Below are 24,727 nucleotides of genomic sequence, written 5' to 3' on the forward strand. Positions count from 1 at the left end.
ACTGTGATACTGACTGAAAAAAGAAGAAACTTCCACACAATGTCCATAGCCACAATCAATCCCAACATGTTTCGGAGAGGCAGGTCCTTGATTAGGTGCTATGATGAAGGACCTGCGTGTCTCAAATATGTCAGCTACCAGGCTGTAAGGCTTTTACCTGATTCAATAAAGTTGGCATTTATTGTGGCTATGGACATTGTGTGGGAGTTTCTTCTTTTTTCTGTTCCTGTGGGTCAAGTCGCTTAGTTACAATACTGTTCTAGTGACTGACGTGGAGAGGATTTCACTTTGTTTCATGTGATACTGACTGCTGTGTGCTAGGTGAATTCTCCTGTCTGTCATGTCTCTCTAGCTGCACTGAATGCCTGATAATGAACGAGACTTCCCATGCTAACTAGCTATGTGATCATTCAGGAACGAGATACCAGACAATAACAGGTGTGATGCCCTTGTCCCAGATGTCCGGGGCTTCGTGTGCACTGCACTGCACTGCATTGAATGTAACAGCATGTGTTTTCTTTGGCAACAGGTGTGGGTCACCTATTGGATCTAGTTTAAAGCACCCCTGCAGACTTTGCATGAGTGCTTCCACATTCATATTTTTGTTTTTTGTATTGTTAAATGTGTACATTTTTTTTCCCTCATCTGCAGTGGTTATTGTTCCCCCATGCTAACTAGTTACACAACAGTTTAGCTACGTGATATTGAGCACTAATAGATCTGTAAGTAGTGATGGACCAACATCAAATTTTTGTGTTCACAAACGCGTTCATGAATTTAATGTGAACATTTTCAAATCTACCATTTGTGGCAAGTTCCATAGACTTTAATGGGCAGATGAACATTTTCAGGGCATCTCTGCAGCCTCAATTTCTTTAAAAAATATATCAGGGTATTGTGGGTGCTTCCAGGGTGCCAGCGTGGGTGGGTGCGATAGGTGCAGTAGGCGGGAAGGAGAGTGAGAGCTGCACAGGAGGGATGGACGTTGCTCCTGCTATACTAAGTATAGCTTGAGTATAAGCATGCTTACATTTCCCTGTAGGGCTCCTCATTGGTCTACTTGTCGACTGCTCCACGCCAATTGGCGTGAGCAGTGTGGCAGCCCCAGGACCTCTCCATGCCGATTGTGGTGAATGGCCTTCTATGGGGCTAGCAGGAGATCGCTCCGCTCCACCTTCAGTCTTCCAGCGCCGCTCGGAGACTGTTAGACAGCAAAACTGCTGTCTAATTACCCCATACAACGCTGTGATCTGCAGCAGCGTTGTACTAGGGACAGCTGTGTGACACGGCTGACCCCTCCATAGGCTGGGGAGTGATAGGCTGTCATAGGCTGATGCCTATGACAGCCAATCACGCTCATTGGCTGGAAGGGGGAGGGAGAAGGAATAACAAAATGCAAAAAAAATTAGCAAATTTAATAAAAAAATAATAAAACAAATATTTATTAAATGAAAAATAATAAACAACTGGGGGGGGGGGGGCAATCAGACCCCACCAACAGAGAGCTCTGTTGGTGGGGAGAAAAGGGGGGGGGAGGGGGTCGCTTGTGTGCTGAGTTGTGCGGTCCTGCAGCTAGGCCTTAAAGCTGCAGTGGCCATTTTAATAAAAAATGTCCTGGTCACTAGGGAGGCTTCACACCGCGATCCTCAAGAGGTTAACAGACCAATGGGAATCCTCCAGATTCCCATTGGTCTGTTAATACACCAATGGGGATCCTTGGAGGGGATTTTAAAGATGCTTTTGCTTTAGCTATACTTATTATAGCTAGCGCTGTGGTGGGGAGCAGCATGTGTGGCAGCGGGTGCATGAAGATCTTCAATCAAGTTAACCAGAGGATACTGATGTGGGACATTTCCATGGATATTGGCGTTGGAACTTGTTTTTAAAGGTAAGTATTCATAGTTAAGTAAGAAAAATAAAGGACTTTTTTTGTTGTTGTGTTTTTATTTCTTTAAATCCTTTGTGGAAATGGGTAAGGGGTACTATATACCCCTAAACTAATTTCTCCTGGGGAGGAGGCTGGCATCTGGGGGTTCCCTTCTTAAAGGGGACTCCCAGATGCCCCCAAAAACTCTCCAAGGGCATCATCAGCCCCAACCTCTTCCTGGGGCATTGAAAGTGGGGAAGAGCCCCTTCTCCATGGATTGGACAAGGGCTATGGAGGAGAGAGGGAGGCTTGACCACCCCTCTTCTCCAGAGCCCCCCATACCATGGACCATGTGGGCTGGTATAGCTCAGAGTGCAAAGCCCAGTGTGACCAGAGCTCTGCATTCTGACTATCCCAGCCTGCATTGGGAACAAGAGGTTAAACAGGCTTGGGAGGGGGGGACCCCACGTCATTTTTGTTTCAATGTTTGCCAGGAACTGTCCACCGGCTAACTGTTCAGGCCATCACTATCTGTAAGGCCCTTGCCCTTAGATGTCCAGGTCTGCACGTGTGCTACACTGAACAGATGCCTGTGTGTGTAACCTACCCTTTGGCAACTGGTGCAGGTAACCTATTGGACCTAGATGATGAAAGCACCCCCGCAGACTGTGCACAAATTAACCAGTGCTTTCTCTTTCATCTATTTATTTTGTGGCTTTTTTGTTTGTTCTTATCTCCTTCATGCTAACTAGTAATGTGACTTCAGCCATGCGAGATTGAGCACTAACAGGTCTGTGAGACCCTTGCCCTTAGATGTCCAGAGCTGCACATGCGCTACACTGAATGCATGAACGTGTGTGTGTGACCTAACCTTTGGCGACTGGACTGCAGAATCCTCGGAAATGATCCAGCTCCATATCCTCTCAATACCCTAAAAACGATCGAGAACACTGCATGCCTTGATCCCTGCCCCAACGGCCAATGAACAGCGTTGCACATGTCGATCCAATCCAACACCCTATCTGTATGTTTTTTTCTGGAGGAAGCCCACATAGACACGGGGTGAACATACAAACTTCATGCAGGTAGTGCCCTGGCTGCAATACTGCATTATCTGTATGTTTTTTCCCAGAGAAAACCCACACTCATGGGGGGAACATACGAACTCCATGCAGGTAGTGCCCTGGCTGGGATAGTGCCTCATCTGTATATTGTTCCTGGAGGAAACCCACGCAGATACGGGGAGAACATACAAACTCCATGCAAGCAGTGCCTTGGCTGGGGTAGTACCTATTAAAAAGGCAAATTAAACGTTTTAATAAAGAATACACAATATAGATGGAGAATATACTGTATGTCTTCTTTTTCTTTTATGAAAGATTAACAAGTTGGTGAAAAAAGTATATTTTACAGATAAACTTGGAAGAGACATTTATTTTAACAAAGACGGAGTACTGCCTGATCAATTACAACTAGAAAACTGGTTTCTCATTGAAGAAAAACCCCGCCCTGTTTTACGTAAACAATTTGTGGGCTCATTTGAGGGAGATACGTATATTCCACAATACAATATTAATTGGAAAACACAGAAAGTAAGGAAATGATATAATGGATATTGCTTTATATGCTTACTTATATATTGCTGATGAAAAAGAGGAAGACATTTACATAAATATAGCAGTTGTGTAGTGAGACAACAGACAACAAGAGAGAAGAGAGGGAACACCCTGCAAGCAGTGTGAGGACTCTTTCACAGTCGCACGTTAAAGAGAACCCGAGGTGTGTTTAAAGAATGTTATCTGCATACAGAGGCTGGATCTGCCTATACAGCCCAGCCTCTGTTGCTATCCCAAACCCCACTAAGGTCCCCCTGCACTCTGCAATCTCTCATAAATCACAGCCGTGCTGTGAGGCTGTGTTTACATCTGTAGTGTCAGTCTCAGCTGCTCCCCCGCCTCCTGCATAGCTCTGGTCCCTGCCCCGGCCCTTCCCTCCAATCAGCAGGGAGGGAAGGGATGCAGGCGGGGACTGGAGTTCTGCAGGAGGCGGGAAGAGCAGCAGACTGACACTATAGAGATAAACACAGCCAGCTCTGACAAGCTGTTTGCCAGCAGCGTGGCTGTGATTTATGAGGGATTGCAGAGTGCAGGGGGACCTTAGGGGGGTTTGAGATAGCAACAGAGGCTGGGCTGTATAGGCAGATCTAGCCTCTGTATGCAGATAATATTCTTCAAACCCACCTCGGGTTCTCTTTAAGACCTCTTTTAAAGTAGGACGTTGTGTTATGATGCAACGTTAAAGTCGCAACGTAATTTACAACGCAATATCCCCCAAAAAGTCGCAACGCAACTTAATGCCCCGTTATCGTCGCATACAGTAGAGCATACAGACAATGAAAAGTATGCTTCCAAGTCATTACTGAGCATGTGCAAACAGTCCAACGCAGCTAATAACGTGTATAACGCACAGCATGCAGTACATTCACTTAAAGGGACACTGTAGCGGGGTCGGGGGAAAATGAGTTGAACTTACCCGGGTCTTCTGATGATCCCCCGCAGACATCCTGTGCCCGCACAGCCACTCCCCAATGCTCCGGCCCCGCCTCTGGTTCACTTCTGGAATTTCAGACTTTAATGTCTGAAAACCACTGTGCCTGCGTTGCCGTGTCCTCACTCCCGCTGATGGCACCAGGAGTGTACTGCACAGGCCCAGTATGGTCTGTGCCTGTGCCGTGCACCCCTGGTGACATCAGTGGAAGCGAGGACACGGCAACGCAGGCGCAGTGGTTTTCAGTCTTTAAAGTCTGAAATTCCAGAAGTGAACCGGAGGCGGGGCCAGAGCATTGGTGAGTGGCTGCGCGGGCACAGGATGCCTGCGGGGGACCAGTAGAAGCCCCGGGTAACTTCAACTCATTTTCCCTGACCCCCCTACAGTGTCCCTTTAACGTGCAGCATTAGACAACAACCGAACATGTGCATTGTGAACAGGTCATTGATTTTTCATTGCAGTGAGTTATTCTGCATTAAATGTTGTTTTAACGTGCGACTGTAACGTCGCACTGTGAAAGAGGCCTGAGGCGTTTTTCCCCAGGTGCGTTTGCAAAACGCAAACGCAGCAAAAACTCAGTAACAACACATTACCCTAACGCAAACGCACCTGGGAAAAAACGCCAGAAAGAAATGCTATGTTATATGTGAGCTTAGCCTCAGGGCACATCTCTGTCTAATCAGATTCAATCAGAGAGAGTTTTGTCTCTTGGTCAAATCTGCCCATCATCTCTAGATGTATGGCTAGCTTTACACCTTAAAAAGAACACGTGTTGATTAATAGGAAGGAACAGTAAGCAGAGAGTCATTCTTCTTCACCATAGCACCAGGTATTGTGATTAGTGATGATGAGCATAGTAGTAAAAATGTTTCTGTACTGTGTTAGCCAAACAATATATGTAGGTAAAAAAAAACAAAGTCTTGCAAAAGTAATACCTTTTAATGGCTAACTGATACAGTTAAATAATGCAAGCTTTCTGGGATCTAGTCCCCTTCTTCAGGGATATATCCAGATGTTAGCTGAAGTAAAACACTGATGCAGATAAATAGTAAACACGAAGATGGCAGTTGTGCTGGTTGCTGTTTAGCAGTTAGATGTCAGGTGATCAGCAGGCTGGAGCCAGTGAGTTAGTGCAACCATACATGAAATCTAGCAGGTTTCTGAAAATCATGAAGCCAAGTCAATCATGTTACATAAGGAGCCATGAATCCCATTCCACAATTTAATCCTTCAGTTAATGTCTTAAACATCTTCATAAATTTGTACTCAGAAATAGTGTTGGGCGAACACCTAGATGTTCGGGTTCGAGAACGTTCGCCGAACATCGCCACGATGTTCGGGTGTTCGCGCCGAACTCCGAACATAATGGAAGTCAATGGGGACCCGAACTTTCGTGCTTTGTAAAGCTTCCTTACATGCTACATACCCCAAATTAGCAGGGTATGTGCACCTTGGGAGTGGGTACAAGAGGAAAAAAAATATTTGAAAAAGAGCTTATATTTTTTTATAAATGCTGAAAATGTCATGTTTCTTTGCACAGGTAACATGCTTTTTACCGCCATGCAGTCATAAATGTAATAAAGAGAAGAGGTTCCATAAACAGGGATCGGTAACGCTAACCCAGCAGCAGCAGCAGCACACGTGATGGAACAGGAGGAGGCGCAGGAGGAGAAGGCCACGCTTTTTGAGACACAACAACCCAGGCCTTGCATGAGGACAAGAAGCGTGCGGATAGCATGCTTTTTACCGCCATGCAGTCATAAATGTAATAAAGAGAAGAGGTTCCATAAACAGGGACCGGTAACGGTAACCCAGCAGCAGCAGCAGCACACGTGATGGAACAGGAGGAGGCGCAGGAGGAGAAGGCCACGCTTTTTGAGACACAACAACCCAGGCCTTGCATGAGGACAAGAAGCGTGCGGATAGCATGCTTTTTACCGCCATGCAGTCATAAATGTAATAAAGAGAAGAGGTTCCATAAACAGGGACCGGTAACGGTAACCCAGCAGCAGCAGCAGCACACGTGATGGAACAGGAGGAGGCGCAGGAGGAGAAGGCCACGCTTTTTGAGACACAACAACCCAGGCCTTGCATGAGGACAAAAAGCGTGCGGATATAGCAATGCTTTTTGCCGCCATGCAGTCATAAATGTAATAAAGAGAAGAGGTTCCATAAACAGGGACCGGTAACGCTAACCCAGCAGCAGCAGCAGCACACGTGATGGAACAGGAGGAGGCACAGGAGGAGAAGGCCACGCTTTTTGAGACACAACAACCCAGGCCTTGCATGAGGACAAGAAGCGTGCGGATAGCATGCTTTTTACCGCCATGCAGTCATAAATGTAATAAAGAGAAGAGGTTCCATAAACAGGGACCGGTAACGCTAACCCAGCAGCAGCAGCAGCACACGTGATGGAACAGGAGGAGGCGCAGGAGGAGAAGGCCACGCTTTTTGAGACACAACAACCCAGGCCTTGCATGAGGACAAGAAGCGTGCGGATAGCATGCTTTTTACCGCCATGCAGTCATAAATGTAATAAAGAGAAGAGGTTCCATAAACAGGGACCGGTAACGCTAACCCAGCAGCAGCAGCAGCACACGTGATGGAACAGGAGGAGGCGCAGGAGGAGAAGGCCATGCTTTTTGAGACACAACAACCCAGGCCTTGCATGAGGACAAAAAGCGTGCGGATATAGCAATGCTTTTTGCCGCCATGCAGTCATAAATGTAATAAAGAGAAGAGGTTCCATAAACAGGGACCGGTAACGCTAACCCAGCAGCAGCAGCAGCACACGTGATGGAACAGGAGGAGGCGCAGGAGGAGAAGGCCACGCTTTTTGAGACACAACAACCCAGGCCTTGCATGAGGACAAGAAGCGTGCGGATAGCATGCTTTTTACCGCCATGCAGTCATAAATGTAATAAAGAGAAGAGGTTCCATAAACAGGGACCGGTAACGCTAACCCAGAAGCAGCAGCAGCACACGTGATGGAACAGGAGGAGGCGCAGGAGGAGAAGGCCATGCTTTTTGAGACACAACAACCCAGGCCTTGCATGAGGACAAAAAGCGTGCGGATATAGCAATGCTTTTTGCCGCCATGCAGTCATAAATGTAATAAAGAGAAGAGGTTCCATAAACAGGGACCGGTAACGCTAACCCAGCAGCAGCAGCAGCACACGTGATGGAACAGGAGGAGGCGCAGGAGGAGAAGGCCACGCTTTTTGAGACACAACAACCCAGGCCTTGCATGAGGACAAGAAGCGTGCGGATAGCATGCTTTTTACCGCCATGCAGTCATAAATGTAATTAAGAGAAGAGGTTCCATAAACAGGGACCGGTAACGCTAACCCAGCAGCAGCAGCAGCACACGTGATGGAACAGGAGGAGGCGCAGGAGGAGAAGGCCACGCTTTTTGAGACACAACAACCCAGGCCTTGCATGAGGACAAGAAGCGTGCGGATAGCATGCTTTTTACCGCCATGCAGTCATAAATGTAATAAAGAGAAGAGGTTCCATAAACAGGGATCGGTAACGCTAACCCAGCAGCAGCAGCAGCACACGTGATGGAACAGGAGGAGGCGCAGGAGGAGAAGGCCACGCTTTTTGAGACACAACAACCCAGGCCTTGCATGAGGACAAGAAGCGTGCGGATAGCATGCTTTTTACCGCCATGCAGTCATAAATGTAATAAAGAGAAGAGGTTCCATAAACAGGGACCGGTAACGGTAACCCAGCAGCAGCAGCAGCACACGTGATGGAACAGGAGGAGGCGCAGGAGGAGAAGGCCACGCTTTTTGAGACACAACAACCCAGGCCTTGCATGAGGACAAAAAGCGTGCGGATATAGCAATGCTTTTTGCCGCCATGCAGTCATAAATGTAATAAAGAGAAGAGGTTCCATAAACAGGGACCGGTAACGCTAACCCAGCAGCAGCAGCAGCACACGTGATGGAACAGGAGGAGGCACAGGAGGAGAAGGCCACGCTTTTTGAGACACAACAACCCAGGCCTTGCATGAGGACAAGAAGCGTGCGGATAGCATGCTTTTTACCGCCATGCAGTCATAAATGTAATAAAGAGAAGAGGTTCCATAAACAGGGACCGGTAACGCTAACCCAGCAGCAGCAGCAGCACACGTGATGGAACAGGAGGAGGCGCAGGAGGAGAAGGCCACGCTTTTTGAGACACAACAACCCAGGCCTTGCATGAGGACAAGAAGTGTGCGGATAGCATGCTTTTTACCGCCATGCAGTCATAAATGTAATAAAGAGAAGAGGTTCCATAAACAGGGACCGGTAACGCTAACCCAGCAGCAGCAGCAGCACACGTGATGGAACAGGAGGAGGCGCAGGAGGAGAAGGCCATGCTTTTTGAGACACAACAACCCAGGCCTTGCATAAGGACAAAAAGCGTGCGGATATAGCAATGCTTTTTGCCACCATGCAGTCATAAATGTAATAAAGAGAAGAGGTTCCATAAACAGGGACCGGTAACGCTAACCCAGCAGCAGCAGCAGCACACGTGATGGAACAGGAGGAGGCGCAGGAGGAGAAGGCCACGCTTTTTGAGACACAACAACCCAGGCCTTGCATGAGGACAAGAAGCGTGCGGATAGCATGCTTTTTACCGCCATGCAGTCATAAATGTAATAAAGAGAAGAGGTTCCATAAACAGGGACCGGTAACGCTAACCCAGCAGCAGCAGCAGCACACGTGATGGAACAGGAGGAGGCGCAGGAGGAGAAGGCCATGCTTTTTGAGACACAACAACCCAGGCCTTGCATGAGGACAAAAAGCGTGCGGATATAGCAATGCTTTTTGCCGCCCTGCAGTCATAAATGTAATAAAGAGAAGAGGTTCCATAAACAGGGACCGGTAACGCTAACCCAGCAGCAGCAGCAGCACACGTGATGGAACAGGAGGAGGCGCAGGAGGAGAAGGCCACGCTTTTTGAGACACAACAACCCAGGCCTTGCATGAGGACAAGAAGCGTGCGGATAGCATGCTTTTTACCGCCATGCAGTCATAAATGTAATTAAGAGAAGAGGTTCCATAAACAGGGACCGGTAACGCTAACCCAGCAGCAGCAGCAGCACACGTGATGGAACAGGAGAAGGCGCAGGAGGAGAAGGGCATGCTTTTTGAGACACAACAACCCAGGCCTTGCATGAGGACAAGAAGCGTGAGGATAGCATGCTTTGTACCGCCATGCAGTCATAAATGTAATAAAGAGAAGAGGTTCCATAAACAGGGACCGGTAACGCAAACCCAGCAGCAGCACACGTGATGGAACAGGAGGAGGCGCAGTAGGAGAAGGCCACGCTTTTTGAGACACAACAACACAGGCCTTGCATGAGGACAAGAAGCGTGCGGATAGCATGCTTTGTACCGCCATGCAGTCATAAATGTAATAAAGATAAGATGTTCAATAAACAGGGACCACGCGGCAACGCTAACCCAGCAGCAGCAGACGTGATGGAACAGGAGCAGGCGCAGGAGGAGAAGGCCAAGCTTTTTGAGACACAACAACACAGGCCTTGCATGAGGACAAAAAGCGTGCGGATATAGCAATGTTTTTTGCTGCCATGCAGTCATAAGTGTAATACAGATGAGAGGTTCCATAAACAGGGACCGGCAACGCTAACCCAGCAGCAGCAGCACAAGTGATGGAACAGGAGCAGGCGCAGGAGGAGAAGGCCATGCTTTTTGAGACACAACAACCCAGGCCTTGCATAAGGACAAAAAGCGTGCGGATATAGCAGCAATGCTTTTTGCCGCCATGCAGTCATAAATGTAATACAGATGAGAGGTTCAATAAACAGGGACCGGAAACGCTAAACCATCCCAGATGTTCATTGGTCATGTTACTTGGTTGGGGTCCTGGAGTGTTGCGTAGTCGTTTCCAATCCAGGATTGATTCATTTTAATTTGAGTCAGACGGTCTGCATTTTCTGTGGAGAGGCGGATACGCCGATCTGTGACGATGCCTCCGGCAGCACTGAAACAGCGTTCCGACATAACGCTGGCTGCCGGGCAATCCAGCACCTCTATTGCGTACATTGCCAGTTCGTGCCAGGTGTCTAGCTTCGATACCCAATAGTTGAAGGGTGCAGATGGATTGTTAGACACAGCTACGCCATCTGACATGTAGTCCTTGACCATCTTCTCCAGGCGATCGGTGTTGGAGGTGGATCTGCACGCTTGCTGTTCTGTGGGCTGCTGCTGCATGGGTGTCAGAAAATTTTCCCACTCCAAGGACACTGCCGATACCATTCCCTTTTGGGCACTAGCTGCGGCTTGTGTTGTTTGCTGCCCTCCTGGTCGTCCTGGGTTTGCGGAAGTCAGTCTGTCGGCGTACAACTGGCTAGAGGAGGGGGAGGATGTCAATCTCCTCTCTAAAGTCTCCACAAGGGCCTGCTGGTATTCTTCCATTTTGACCTGTCTGACTCTTTCTTCAAGCAGTTTTGGAACATTGTGTTTGTACCGTGGATCCAGAAGGGTATAAACCCAGTAATTGGTGTTGTCCAGAATGCGCACAATGCGTGGGTCGCGTTCAATGCAGTCTAGCATGAATTGAGCCATGTGTGCCAGAGTCCCACCAGAATCCTCATCATCCTCTTGTGAGCGTTGTGATAGTTGTTGTGATGCATCATAGTCGTCACCTTCTTCCTGGTCTGCTTCTGCTGACCATTCTCGCTGGATTGTGGAAGTCCAATGTGCACCGCTCTGGCCCTCGTCAGTGGTGGCAGGAAATTCCTGCTCCAACTCCAGCTGTTCCTCCTCCTCTTCTTCGTCATAGCTGCTGGGGCCAGCGTTTCCTGAGGCGGATGGCCTGATGTTGGTACCATCACGCTGATCGTTTTCTCCTTCAGATTCCCCCAGTTGCATCATGACAGCTGTTTCCTTGATTTTCAACATTGACCTCTTCAATAAACACAGCAGTGGTATGGTAATGCTGACTGAAGAGTTGTCACTGCTCACAAGCAACGTGGATTGCTCAAAATTTTGGAGGGCTTTGCAGAGGTCCAACATGTTGGCCCAATCGGATCCACAGAAGCTTGGCAGCTGGCCGGATGCGCCTCGGTACTGCGCCGTCATGTACTGGACCACTGCACTCTTTTGCTCGCAAAAGCGGGCTAGCATGTGCAGCGTAGAATTCCAGCGCGTAGGGACATCACACAGCAAGTGATGGTGGGGGAGATTGAAGCGCTCCTGCATCTTGGCGAGTGCCCCCGAAGCAGTACTGGAATTTCTACAATGTTTGGCCACTCGTCGCACCTTCAACAGAAGGTCGGCCACGCCTGGGTATGTCCTCAGGAACCGCTGAACTACTAGGTTCATCACGTGCGCCAGGCAAGGGATGTGTGTCAGCTTAGCCAACCTTAAAGCGTGAATGAGATTACTCCCATTATCACACACAACCATGCCCGGTTTCAGGTCCAGCGGTGCCAGCCACAAATCCGTCTGTTCCTTTATTCCCCTCCAAATTTCCTCCCCTGTGTGCTGCTTATCCCCAAGGCATATCAGCTTCAGCAACGCTTGCTGACGCATGCCAACAGCTGTGCTGCACTGCTTCCACGATCCTACTGCTGCTGGGTTAGCGTTTCCGGATGAGGTACAGCTTTGAGATGCGTTGGAGGAGAAGGAGTCAGAGAGGTAGGTGCTGCTGTTGTTATCCAGTGGGAGGGACGGCGGTGCAGCTGTTTGCGGCGTGGGCAACACCCGCGCCGTAGCAGGTGAGGAATCGCTGCCAGGCTCCACAAGGTTCACCCAGTGCGCGGTAAGGGAGATGTATTGACCCTGGCCGAACGCACTCGTTTAGGTGTCAGTGGTGAGGTGAACCTTGCAGGCAACGGCATTCTTCAAGCTTCGGGTTATTTTGCTGACCACGTGCTCATGCAACTCAGGCACTGCAGAGCGCGCAAAGTGGTAGCGGCTGGGAACCACGTAACGTGGGATGGCCACTGACATCATGCCCTTGAAGCTGTTTGTCTCCACCACTCGATATGGCAGCATTTCGCAGGCCAGAAGCTTGGCTATGCTGGCTGTTACTGCCACGGCCCGGGGGTCATTTGCTGGCAATTTCCTCTTGCGCTCAAACATCTCCGAGACAGACAACTGAACCGTAGGGCTGCACACTGAAGGGCTGTTGGTTGTTGTGTTTGATGAAGACTGGGAGACCTCAAGAGCACTACTCCGGAAAGTGACAGTGTCAGCGTCGTCTGATGTTTGTGAATGTTGTGAACCACGCAATGGCTGGGCTACTGCTGCTGCTGAGGCGGGTCTGGTGGTGAGTCTGGTGACCCCAAGGGAGGCAGTGTTGCTGGTACCCTGTCCTGTCGAGTTTGCCCACAGAGTGGGATGTTTGGATAGCATGTGGCGGCTCATGCTGGTGGTGGAGAGGTTGTTAATACTTTTCCCCCTGCTCAGGCGGGTCTTGCACACCTTGCAAATCGCCATGGTAACATCCTCAGTGCAGTCTTCAAAGAAAGCCCAGACTTTGGAGCACCTGCCTTGCTGGCGATTTCTGTTTGCGCCTCTTTTGCCTCTCACTTGAACTTCCACGCTTGTGGTGCCTGAAATTGCGTGCCGCCTACCTTGTGGCACAAGGCGAACTCGTGCAGCAGTGGGTTCTTCAACAGACTCATCTGTGCTGCTGCTACGACGGCGATGTTCTCGTTCACAAACAAAATCTGGGTCTATGTCCACATTGTCCATACCCTCCTCTTCCATCTCCTCAAACTCATCATATGTCATTGTGGGGGGCCGCCGCCGTGGAGTAGAGCTCCCCAGAACAACCTCTGCGCAGCTCACTCCAACGTCGTCTTCCAGAGCTTCTCGGCCGACCTCCTGCAATTGCAACCCCTCCTGCTCAACTTGCTCTGGGATTTGGGTTTCAAAGTCCTCGGACTCGCCTTGCATTTCAGTGCCCGGTGCATTTCCCACAGTTAATGGTTGTGAATCTGGGCACAACATTTCTGGCTGTTCCTCCATTGACCTTTCAAAGGTGGAAGTTTGTTGGCCTGGGAATAGCTCCTGCGAATACCCCATTGTGTCCTGAGGTAATTCATCGGACTGGTTATCTGGCAGTTGTGTGCGTGGTGTCGCTGCCGGTTGTGTCAGCTTTGTGCCCACTGGCTCCTTGTAACTGGCTGAGGACTCGGACCTCGTGCGTGATGTGCTGGTGCTGCTTAACCCACTGCTGGACGCTTGAGAGGTCATCCAAGTAATTATCTGGTCCTTTTCTTTTGGATCTGTGAGGGTTGTTGTCCTGGACAACATGGGCAGTATTGAGTGGGTTTTCTTGGGTGCTCCCCTGTGGCCTGTACGTGAACCGTCAGGGGAAACACCTCTTCCCTTGCCCCTCCCTCTTTCACCGGATTTCTTCCTCATTTCACTTATCCTTACAGTACACGCTGACTGGCAGCAGTACAGTGGCAGTACAGAAATGCTATACAGTACCACTATTCCCAGCAGCGACACAGAGCACAATGCTATACAGTGGCGGGTGAGCGGTGTACTACTGTTCCCAGCAGACACAGAGTGGCAGTAAACACAATGCTATATAGTGTGGCTGAGCCGTGTACACATAGTGGCAGTAAACAATGCTATATAGTCTGGCTGAGCCGTGTACACAGAGTGGCAGTACACACAATGCTGTATAGTCTGGCTGAGCGGTGTACACAGAGTGGCAGTAAACAATGTTATATAGTCTGGCTGAGCCGTGTACACAGAGTGGCAGTACACACAATGCTATATAGTCTGGCTGAGCGGTGTACACAGAGTGGCAGTACACACAATGCTATATAGTCTGGCTGAGCGGTGTACACAGAGTGGCAGTACACGCAATGCTATATAGTCTGGCTGAGCGGTGTACACTCAGTGGCAGTACACACAATGCTATATAGTGTGGCTGAGCGTTGTACACAGAGTGGCAGTAAACAATGCTATATAGTCTGGCTGAGCGGTGTACACAGAGTGGCAGTACACACAATGCTATATAGTCTGGCTGAGCGGTGTACACAGAGTGGCAGTAAACACAATGCTATATATAGCGTGGCTGAGCGAGGTACACAGTGGCAGTACACACAATGCTATATAGTCTGGCTGAGCGGTGTACACAGAGTGGCAGTACACACAATGCTATATAGTCTGGCTGAGCCGTGTACACACAGTGGCAGTACACACAATGCTATATAGTCTGGCTGAGCGGTGTACACAGAGTGGCAGTGAACAATGCTATATAGTCTGGCTGAGCGGTGTACACAGAGTGGCAGTACACACAATGCTATATAGTCTGGCTGAGCGGTGTACACAGAGTGGCAGTAAACACAATGCTATATATAGCGTGGCTGAGCGAGGTACACAGTGGCAGTACACACAATGCTATATAGTCTGGCTGAGCGGTGTACACAGAGTGGCAGTACACACAATCCTATATAGTCTGGCTGAGCCGTGTACACACAGTGGCAGTACACACAATGCTATATAGTCTGGCTGAGCGGTGTACACAGAGTGGCAGTACACACAATGCTATATAGTCTGGCTGAGCGGTGTACACAGAGTGGCAGTAAACACAATGCTATATATAGCGTGGCTGAGCGAGGTACACAGTGGCAGTACACACAATGCTATATAGTCTGGCTGAGCGGTGTACACAGAGTGGCAGTACACACAATGCTATATAGTCTGGCTGAGCCGTGTACACACAGTGGCAGTACACACAATGCTATATAGTCTGGCTGAGCCGTGTACACACAGTGGCAGTAAACAATGCTATATAGTCTGGCTGAGCCGTGTACACAGAGTGGCAGTACACACAATGCTATATAGTCTGGCTGAGCCGTGTACACACAGTGGCAGTACACACAATCCTATATAGTCTGGCTGAGCCGTGTACACACAGTGGCAGTACACACAATGCTATATAGTCTGGCTGAGCGGTGTACACAGAGTGGCAGTACACACAATGCTATATAGTCTGGCTGAGCGGTGTACACAGAGTGGCAGTAAACACAATGCTATATATAGCGTGGCTGAGCGAGGTACACAGTGGCAGTACACACAATGCTATATAGTCTGGCTGAGCGGTGTACACAGAGTGGCAGTACACACAATGCTATATAGTCTGGCTGAGCCGTGTACACACAGTGGCAGTAAACAATGCTATATAGTCTGGCTGAGCCGTGTACACAGAGTGGCAGTACACACAATGCTATATAGTCTGGCTGAGCGGTGTACACAGAGTGGCAGTACACACAATGCTATATAGTCTGGCTGAGCGGTGTACACAGAGTGGCAGTACACACAATCCTATATAGTCTGGCTGAGCCGTGTACACACAGTGGCAGTACACACAATGCTATATAGTCTGGCTGAGCGGTGTACACAGAGTGGCAGTACACACAATGCTATATAGTCTGGCTGAGCGGTGTACACAGAGTGGCAGTAAACACAATGCTATATATAGCGTGGCTGAGCGAGGTACACAGTGGCAGTACACACAATGCTATATAGTCTGGCTGAGCGGTGTACACAGAGTGGCAGTACACACAATGCTATATAGTCTGGCTGAGCCGTGTACACACAGTGGCAGTACACACAATGCTATATAGTCTGGCTGAGCCGTGTACACACAGTGGCAGTAAACAATGCTATATAGTCTGGCTGAGCCGTGTACACAGAGTGGCAGTACACACAATGCTATATAGTCTGGCTGAGCCGTGTACACACAGTGGCAGTACACACAATCCTATATAGTCTGGCTGAGCCGTGTACACACAGTGGCAGTACACACAATGCTATATAGTCTGGCTGAGCGGTGTACACAGAGTGGCAGTAAACACAATGCTATATATAGCGTGGCTGAGCGAGGTACACAGTGGCAGTACACACAATGCTATATAGTCTGGCTGAGCGGTGTACACAGAGTGGCAGTACACACAATGCTATATAGTCTGGCTGAGCCGTGTACACAGAGTGGCAGTACACACAATGCTATATAGTCTGGCTGAGCGGTGTACACAGAGTGGCAGTACACACAATGCTATATAGTCTGGCTGAGCGGTGTACACAGAGTGGCAGTAAACACAATGCTATATATAGCGTGGCTGAGCGAGGTACACAGTGGCAGTACACACAATGCTATATAGTCTGGCTGAGCGGTGTACACAGAGTGGCAGTACACACAATGCTATATAGTCTGGCTGAGCCGTGTACACACAGTGGCAGTAAACAATGCTATATAGTCTGGCTGAGCCGTGTACACAGAGTGGCAGTACACACAATGCTATATAGTCTGGCTGAGCGGTGTACACAGAGTGGCAGTACACACAATGCTATATAGTCTGGCTGAGCGGTGTACACACAGTGGCAGTACACACAATGCTATAGAGTCTGGCTGAGCGTTGTACACAGAGTGGCAGTAAACAATGCTATATAGTCTGGCTGAGCTGTGTACACAGAGTGGCAGTACACACAATGCTATATAGTCTGGCTGAGCCGTGTACACACAGTGGCAGTACACACAATGCTATATAGTCTGGCTGAGCGGTGCACACAGAGTGGCAGTACACACAATGCTATATAGTCTGGCTGAGCGGTATACACAGAGTAGCAGTAAACACAATGCTATATATAGCGTGGCTGAGCGAGGTACACAGTGGCAGTACACACAATGCTATATAGTCTGGCTGAGCGGTGTACACAGAGTGGCAGTAAACACAATGCTATATATAGCGTGGCTGAGCGAGGTACACAGTGGCAGTACACACAATGCTATACAGTCTGGCTGAGCGGTGTACACAGAGTGGCAGTACACACAATGCTATATATAGCGTGGCTGAGCGAGGTACACAGTGGCATTACACACAATGCTATATAGTCTGGCTGAGCCGTGTACACAGAGTGGCAGTAAACACAATGCTATATATAGCGTGGCTGAGCGAGGTACACAGTGGCAGTACACACAATGCTATATAGTCTGGCTGAGTGGTGTACACAGAGTGGCAGTAAACACAATGCTATATATAGCGTGGCTGAGCGAGGTACACAGTGGCAGTACACACAATGCTATATAGTCTGGCTGAGCCGTGTACACAGAGTGGCAGTACACACAATGCTATATAGTCTGGCTGAGCGGTGTACACAGAGTGGCAATACACACAATGCTATATAGTCTGGCTGAGCGGTGTACACAGAGTGGCAGTAAACACAATGCTATATATAGCGTGGCTGAGCGAGGTACACAGTGGCAGTACACACAATGCTATATAGTCTGGCTGAGCGGTGTACACAGAGTGGCAGTACACACAATGCTATATAGTCTGGCTGAGCCGTGTACACACAGTGGCAGTAAACAATGCTATATAGTCTGGCTGAGCCGTGTACACAGAGTGGCAGTACACACAATGCTATATAGTCTGGCTGAGCGGTGTACACAGAGTGGCAGTACACACAATGCTATATAGTCTGGCTGAGCGGTGTACACACAGTGGCAGTACACACAATGCTATAGAGTCTGGCTGAGCGTTGTACACAGAGTGGCAGTAAACAATGCTATATAGTCTGGCTGAGCTGTGTACACAGAGTGGCAGTACACACAATGCTATATAGTCTGGCTGAGCCGTGTACACACAGTGGCAGTACACACAATGCTATATAGTCTGGCTGAGCGGTGCACACAGAGTGGCAGTACACACAATGCTATATAGTCTGGCTGAGCGGTATACACAGAGTAGCAGTAAACACAATGCTATATATAGCGTGGCTGAGCGAGGTACACAGTGGCAGTACACACAATGCTATATAGTCTGGCTGAGCGGTGTACACAGAGTGGCAGTAAACACAATGCTATATATAGCGTGGCTGAGCGAGGTACACAGTGGCAGTACACACAATGCTATACAGTCTGGCTGAGCGGTGTACACAGAGTGGCAGTACACACAATGCTATATATAGCGTGGCTGAGCGAGGTACACAGTGGCATTACACACAATGCTATATAGTCTGGCTGAGCCGTGTACACAGAGTGGCAGTAAACACAATGCTATATATAGCGTGGCTGAGCGAGTTACACAGTGGCAGTACACACAATGCTATATAGTCTGGCTGAGTGGTGTACACAGAGTGGCAGTAAACACAATGCTATATATAGCGTGGCTGAGCGAGGTACACAGTGGCAGTACACACAATGCTATATAGTCTGGCTGAGCCGTGTACACAGAGTGGCAGTAAACACAATGCTATATATAGCGTGGCTGAGCGAGGTACACAGTGGCAGTACACACAATGCTATATAGTCTGGCTGAGCGGTGTACACAGAGTGGCAGTAAACACAATGCTATATATAGCGTGGCTGAGCAAGGTACACAGTGGCAGTACACACAATGCTATATAGTCTGGCTGAGCCGTGTACACAGAGTGGCAGTACACACAATGCTATATATAGTGTGGCTGAGCGAGGTACACAGTGGCAGTAACCAATGCTATATATAGTGTGGCTGAGCGAGCGGTGTACTACTGTTCCCAGCAGCGACACACAATGACTGGGGGGGACCCTGGCTAGCATGGCTGGAGAGCGAACTACCCTGCCTGCCTACCCAAAGCTAAACCCACAGACAAATGGCGGAGATATGACGTGGTTCGGGTATTTATTTACCCGAACCACGTGACCTTTCGGCCAATCAGAGCGCGTTCGGGTCTGAACCACGTGACCCGTTCGGCCAATCACAGCGCTAGCCGAACGTTCGGGGAACGTTCGGCCATGCGCTCTTAGTTCGGCCATATGGCCGAACAGTTTGGCCGAACACCATTAGGTGTTCGGCCGAACTCGAACATCACCCGAACAGGGTGATGTTCTGCAGAACCCGAACAGTGGCAAACACTGTTCGCCCAACACTACTCAGAAATCTTTCTTGCTTGTTCATTTTTGAAGTTACCCTTAAGAATAAGTATTTTGAGATCTTGCATGCTGTGTCCTGGTTCACAGAAGTGTTGGCCCACTGGTGTGTCCATTTTACCTTCATTCATTTAAAAAGGGGTGATGGTTCATTCTTGTGTGATGATGAGCACAAATTTTACATAAACATACATTTGCATCATCATTTGCAATAACAATGTGAAATCATAATGCAAACGTTTCTAAAAAATTGAAATACATTTTGTTTGTATCCATAGTTAAGAACCGTCATTTATTTTATTATTATAACTACTCTTCATTTTACGCCAAATTTAGCAGTTAATAGCAGAGCCTCCATACAGACTATCGTCACCATTATTGCTACCTTAGTTTAGGAGAATAGCGTGTACAAAAACATTCAAAAAACACCTTCATTTTTGAGATATATGTCATTTTACCGAGTGTAAAAAATACATTTTTCCTTTGAAACGTTGAAATTGATTTTCTCAAAAATTAAGTTTTTGGGGGGGAAAATGTATTTCTTTTACTTGTTTACACCCTCCCACTTAACATACATAGCAATTTATTTTTTGGGTGATGATAGCATGTATGGGGGCTTTGCTATTAAAGAGAACCCGAGGTGGGGTTCTGACAATGCTATTTGCACACAGAGGCTCTGTCTGCCTATACTGCCCAGCCTCTGTTGCTATCCAGATCCCCCCTAAGTTCCCCCTGTGCTCTGCCCCATAAATCACAGCCGCGCTGTGCGGGCTGTGTTTACCTTTGTACTGTCAGTCTCGGCGCTCCCCCCCCCCCCCCCCCCGCCTCCTGCATAGCTCTGGTCCCCGTCCGTGTCCCTTCCCTCCAATCAGCGGGGAGGGAAGGGACGTGGGTGGGGACTGGAGCTATGCAGGAGGTGGGGGAGCACGCAGAGTGACAGAACAGAGGTAAACACACGCTGCGTGTCGACATCGCGGCTGTGATTTATGGGGATAGCAGAGCGCAGGGGGGGGGGGGGGGCTTAGGGGGGATCTGGATAGCAACAGAGGCTGGGCAGTATAGGCAGACCCAGCCTCTGTACGTGGATTGCATTGTCAGAACCCCACCTCAGGTTCTTTTTAACAACTAAAGTTGGCACAAATGTACATGAAATTACACAAAATTATGAATAGATTATGCAATATGAATTGAATTTCTAAATCATAATGGCATAAACCATAATTGCAAAAATGTACACAAAATTTAACCATAATTAGCCGATTACAATAATCACTAATTGTGATTTCTTCTATTATCAGAAGGGAAAAAAGGAGAAGTATTTTAACTTTTTTGTGATACATGAAATGTGAATTGCTATTTAGATATGTTGTATCAGTTCTTGCATACTTTGTTTAGTTCAACCAATTTAAGATTAAAGACTGGATAATTTCCAAATTGGTTCTACCGCCCAGGGCCGGTTTAAGCAACAATGGGGCCCCAGGGCAAAATAAACCTGCCCCCCCCCCCCCCCCCCCAACATAAACCCCGGAACAAAAATCTGCATTAGGGGACCTTTTTTGCAGCTGGTATAGTCAGGGTGTGAAGTCCCAATCGGTCAGAGCTCCACATTCTGGCTACCCCAGCCTGCATGGGGGACAAGGGGTTATAAAGTTTCAGGAGAAGGGACCCCACATAATTTTTTTTTTAAAAAAACATTCCCACACTCTAAACATAAAAAAAATTGGGAAAATAGGAAAAAATGCCAGGGATCTTCATACAGCCATATTGCGGCTGTATAGCGATCCCTGGCCAAAGCGCTGCGGCTGCGTATTGACCCCCTGGAAACCCCGTCAGGAAATTTATTGCGCTTTCGTTTGATGCATGTAAAATTACACTACCGTTAGGTTTGCTACTAAAAGTTACATTTACCGCATTTAAAACTATACTTTTTTCCTTCTAAACTTTAAAATCGATTTTCTCAAAAACTATAAGGTCTTTTTGAAAAATTGTTTTTACCTCTTATTCCTAATGATCTCCTTAACATATCCTGCAAATTTAGGGTTTCTAGCATTTAAGGTGGATTTGCTATTAACCATTAAAGTCGGCAGGTTTTTAAATGTGTTTTTTTTTTCCTTTGAAAGTTTAAAATCGATTTTCTCAAAAACTATAAGGCCCATTTGAAATTTTTTTTCCCTCTTGTAGCCACTGGGGGCCCCTACAAGCTCTGGGGCCCTGGGGCAGCTGCCTCCTATGCCTTAATGGTAGCGCCGGCCCTGCTACCGCCTACATCAGGAGAATAGAGCATACAGTATGTAATATTAAAAACATTTATACATTATACACTTTATACATGCCAAAAGAGATCCAAAAGATAATAAAGTGGCCATATAATTCTATACTAAGCTTTCCCAAACCCTTAAGGTGGCCACACACCAGACAATAAAATGATACAATTTTGTGGGAAATTTGATAAAAACAATCGGTTGTCCCAAAAAAAATCAAAAACTTTGTGTTCATTCGTTTGAGAAATCTGATCGAAATTCCCATTTTTATTTAATAAAAGAAGATCAGGAGTGTTGGAGTTTTCTGATCAATTTTTATGTAAACAGAATGGTGTAGGATCGATGGTCAGTTACTTGATGTACAGACCCAAGCAATTTTTTCTGAGTTTTCATCATTTTTTTTTTATATAATTGGGAAAAAGTGTGTTTCTGCCTCACATTGGTAAGATTTTCAAAATATAAATAAATAACATTTATATCACGCTTTTCTCCGGGCGGACTCAAAGCGCCAGAGCTGCAGCCACTAGGCTACGCTCTATAGGCAGTAGCAGTGTTAGTGAGACTTGCCTAAGGTCTTCTTACTGAACAGGCAGAGCCAAGATTCGAACCCTGGTCTCCTGTGGCAGAGGCAGAGCCCTTAACCATCCAGCCACTACAATACTACCATATGGACCGTAAGGAGCTAAAGGTGGCCACACACCATACAATTTTTTAAATGTCTTTTAATTCAAGAATTGCAATACATTTTTCTGACTTATTGAATTGAACAGACGTTTAAAAAATTGTATGGTGTGTGGCCCCCTTTAGCTCCTTATGGTCCGTACCCACAACATGATTTTTGTGGTGATTTTCTTCACTATCAGCGATCGTTTTCAAGATATCGGACAATATTGTTTAATAAAAAATGGTTAAACAATGTTAAAAGACATCTCACTACCCGTGATGATCTTTAAAATTAAACGAGTCATGAAGGATCACTGAACGAGCAATACGCAATTTTAGAAGAAGGGTCAAGGAACGATTGTTTGTCACGCTGCCCTTGCCACAGACTCTGCGATCCATCTTCTGGTGGGTATGTAGCTTTAGTTCAGGATGATAGGAGGGTAAATGCTTTGTATTGCGGCAAAGCTGCTTTAATATTCAGGTCAGACTGGTGTGTGAAAGTTCTAATAACACTGATGATGGAGTGAGGAGATGGGGGGATGAGGAGGAGTGCAGTGGCAGCCACCACTATATATGACAATATGCCTAGTATTTTTGATTTTGCATCTCTTTAAGTAAACCTGAGTAAACTAAAATTGGAGTGAACTCATGTTCCAATTCATTTTCTACTGGACCAGTTAATGGATACTTCCAAGGTGCCTGAAAAACAAAAATCCACTTACCTGGGGCTTCCTCCAGCCCCTGGCAGGCGTCCTGTGCCCTTGCCACAGCTCTGGTGGCTTCCGGGCTTCTCCGGTGCAGATGCTGACCTCACAAGGTCGGTTTCCAGGTTGGCTTCTTCTGCGCTTCCAGCGTGTGGCTCACGTGGTTGCGCTGACGTCATCCAAACTGTACTGCGCAGTAATGAAGGTGGCAAAAGAGGGTGGGTAGGAGTGCCGTGGTGGGTTGGAGAACTGGGATCTGATAAGGGCAGCAAAGTGTTTTTCTTTGGCATCAGATAACGAAGAATAGAACAACTGCAAGTTGGCCTACAAGAAGTAGGAGTAGAGGCGGGATTTCCTCCATTTGTGTTCAGAGGCTAGTGTCTGGATTTGGAGGTTGGAGATGATGAAAGTGAGACAGTGATGCTCAAAAATATGTAAAAGGTAAGTGTGTGATGTCCAGGTTGGGGAGGGTGTGGCAGATTGTGAGAGAATGAGGTTGAGAGTGCTACGGTTGGTAGGGGAATTTGGTGTGTTGAGAGAGGGCAAGGGAATTGGTGAGGAAGAGTAATTGAGAGATAGAGGGGAGTAGGAACTGTCCTTGGGAATGTTGAAGTCCCCAGGGATAATGGTTTGGAGGTCAGAGAGTAGAGTAGATGGTTGAGACCCATGTTATTCGTCCCCCTCCCAGTAGTCATTGCAGTCCTTTACTGCTCTCCATCCAGCTCCACTACACAATTGCTACAGTCTGACTTATTATAGAATTTTGAGCATTACCTTGCTAACATGTGAGATAAGTGCAACTGTCGATAGTTTGAGCACACTTTGGCATTGCCCTTTTTTTTGGATTATAATGTAAACTGCCATGTTTTTTCTAACTGCATTTATAATTTTTATTGACATATAAAAGATGCCGGAATCTCGTTGCAATAAAAGATGTCTTCCTGGAAATAGGAAAGTTCAGACAAAGACTAACGCCTGCTGCTATCAATGTATCCCATGTTCTAAAGGGGAGGTGTCTAACATGACAGGTAGGCACCACTGCTATGCTTCTATACACATGCCCCATTTTTTGTTGTTATCTGTTTTTCAAGATGAATCTCTTTATATGTTTATTACAGATGCTGCAAACTGTCAGAAATGTCCACGTGAATTGTGGCCAGATGAGGGAAAAATGAAATGTATTCTTAAAACGTACGACTTTTTGTCATATGAAAAGGACATTATTGTTCTACTTTTTATCATAGCTACATTAATGTTTTCTTTTACAACATTATTTGTATTTAGAGAATTTGTACGGAACTGGGACACCCCGATAGTGAAAGCCAATAACCGGACTGTGAGCTTCATTCTTCTGGTCTCCATCCTGCTGAGCTTCCTCTCTATATTCCTGTTTCTGGGATGTCCTGTGGATATAACCTGCATGTTGAGACAAATGTTATTTGGAATTTTCTTTTCTGTTGCTATTTCATCAGTTCTGGGCAAAACCATCACTGTCTTCATTGTCTTTAAAGCCACTAAACCTCGAAGCCTCTGGAAGAAATGGGTCTCGGTCAATGTGGCTTGTTATGTGGTCTTGATAGGTTCCTCTGCTCAAGTTCTGAACTGCATTATTTGGTTGTCCACCTTTCCCCCATATCAAGAGAGTGACATGAACACTTTTCCAGATATAATCATAGTTCAGTGTAATGAGGGATCTGCTGTTGGTTTCTACTTTGTGTTGGTCTATATGGGGTTTCTGGCAGCTGTGAGTTTTCTCCTGGCTTTCATGGTGAGGACATTACCGGACA

Source organism: Hyperolius riggenbachi, chromosome 1 (genome assembly GCF_040937935.1).
Source record: "Hyperolius riggenbachi isolate aHypRig1 chromosome 1, aHypRig1.pri, whole genome shotgun sequence".
NCBI lineage: Eukaryota > Metazoa > Chordata > Amphibia > Anura > Hyperoliidae > Hyperolius > Hyperolius riggenbachi.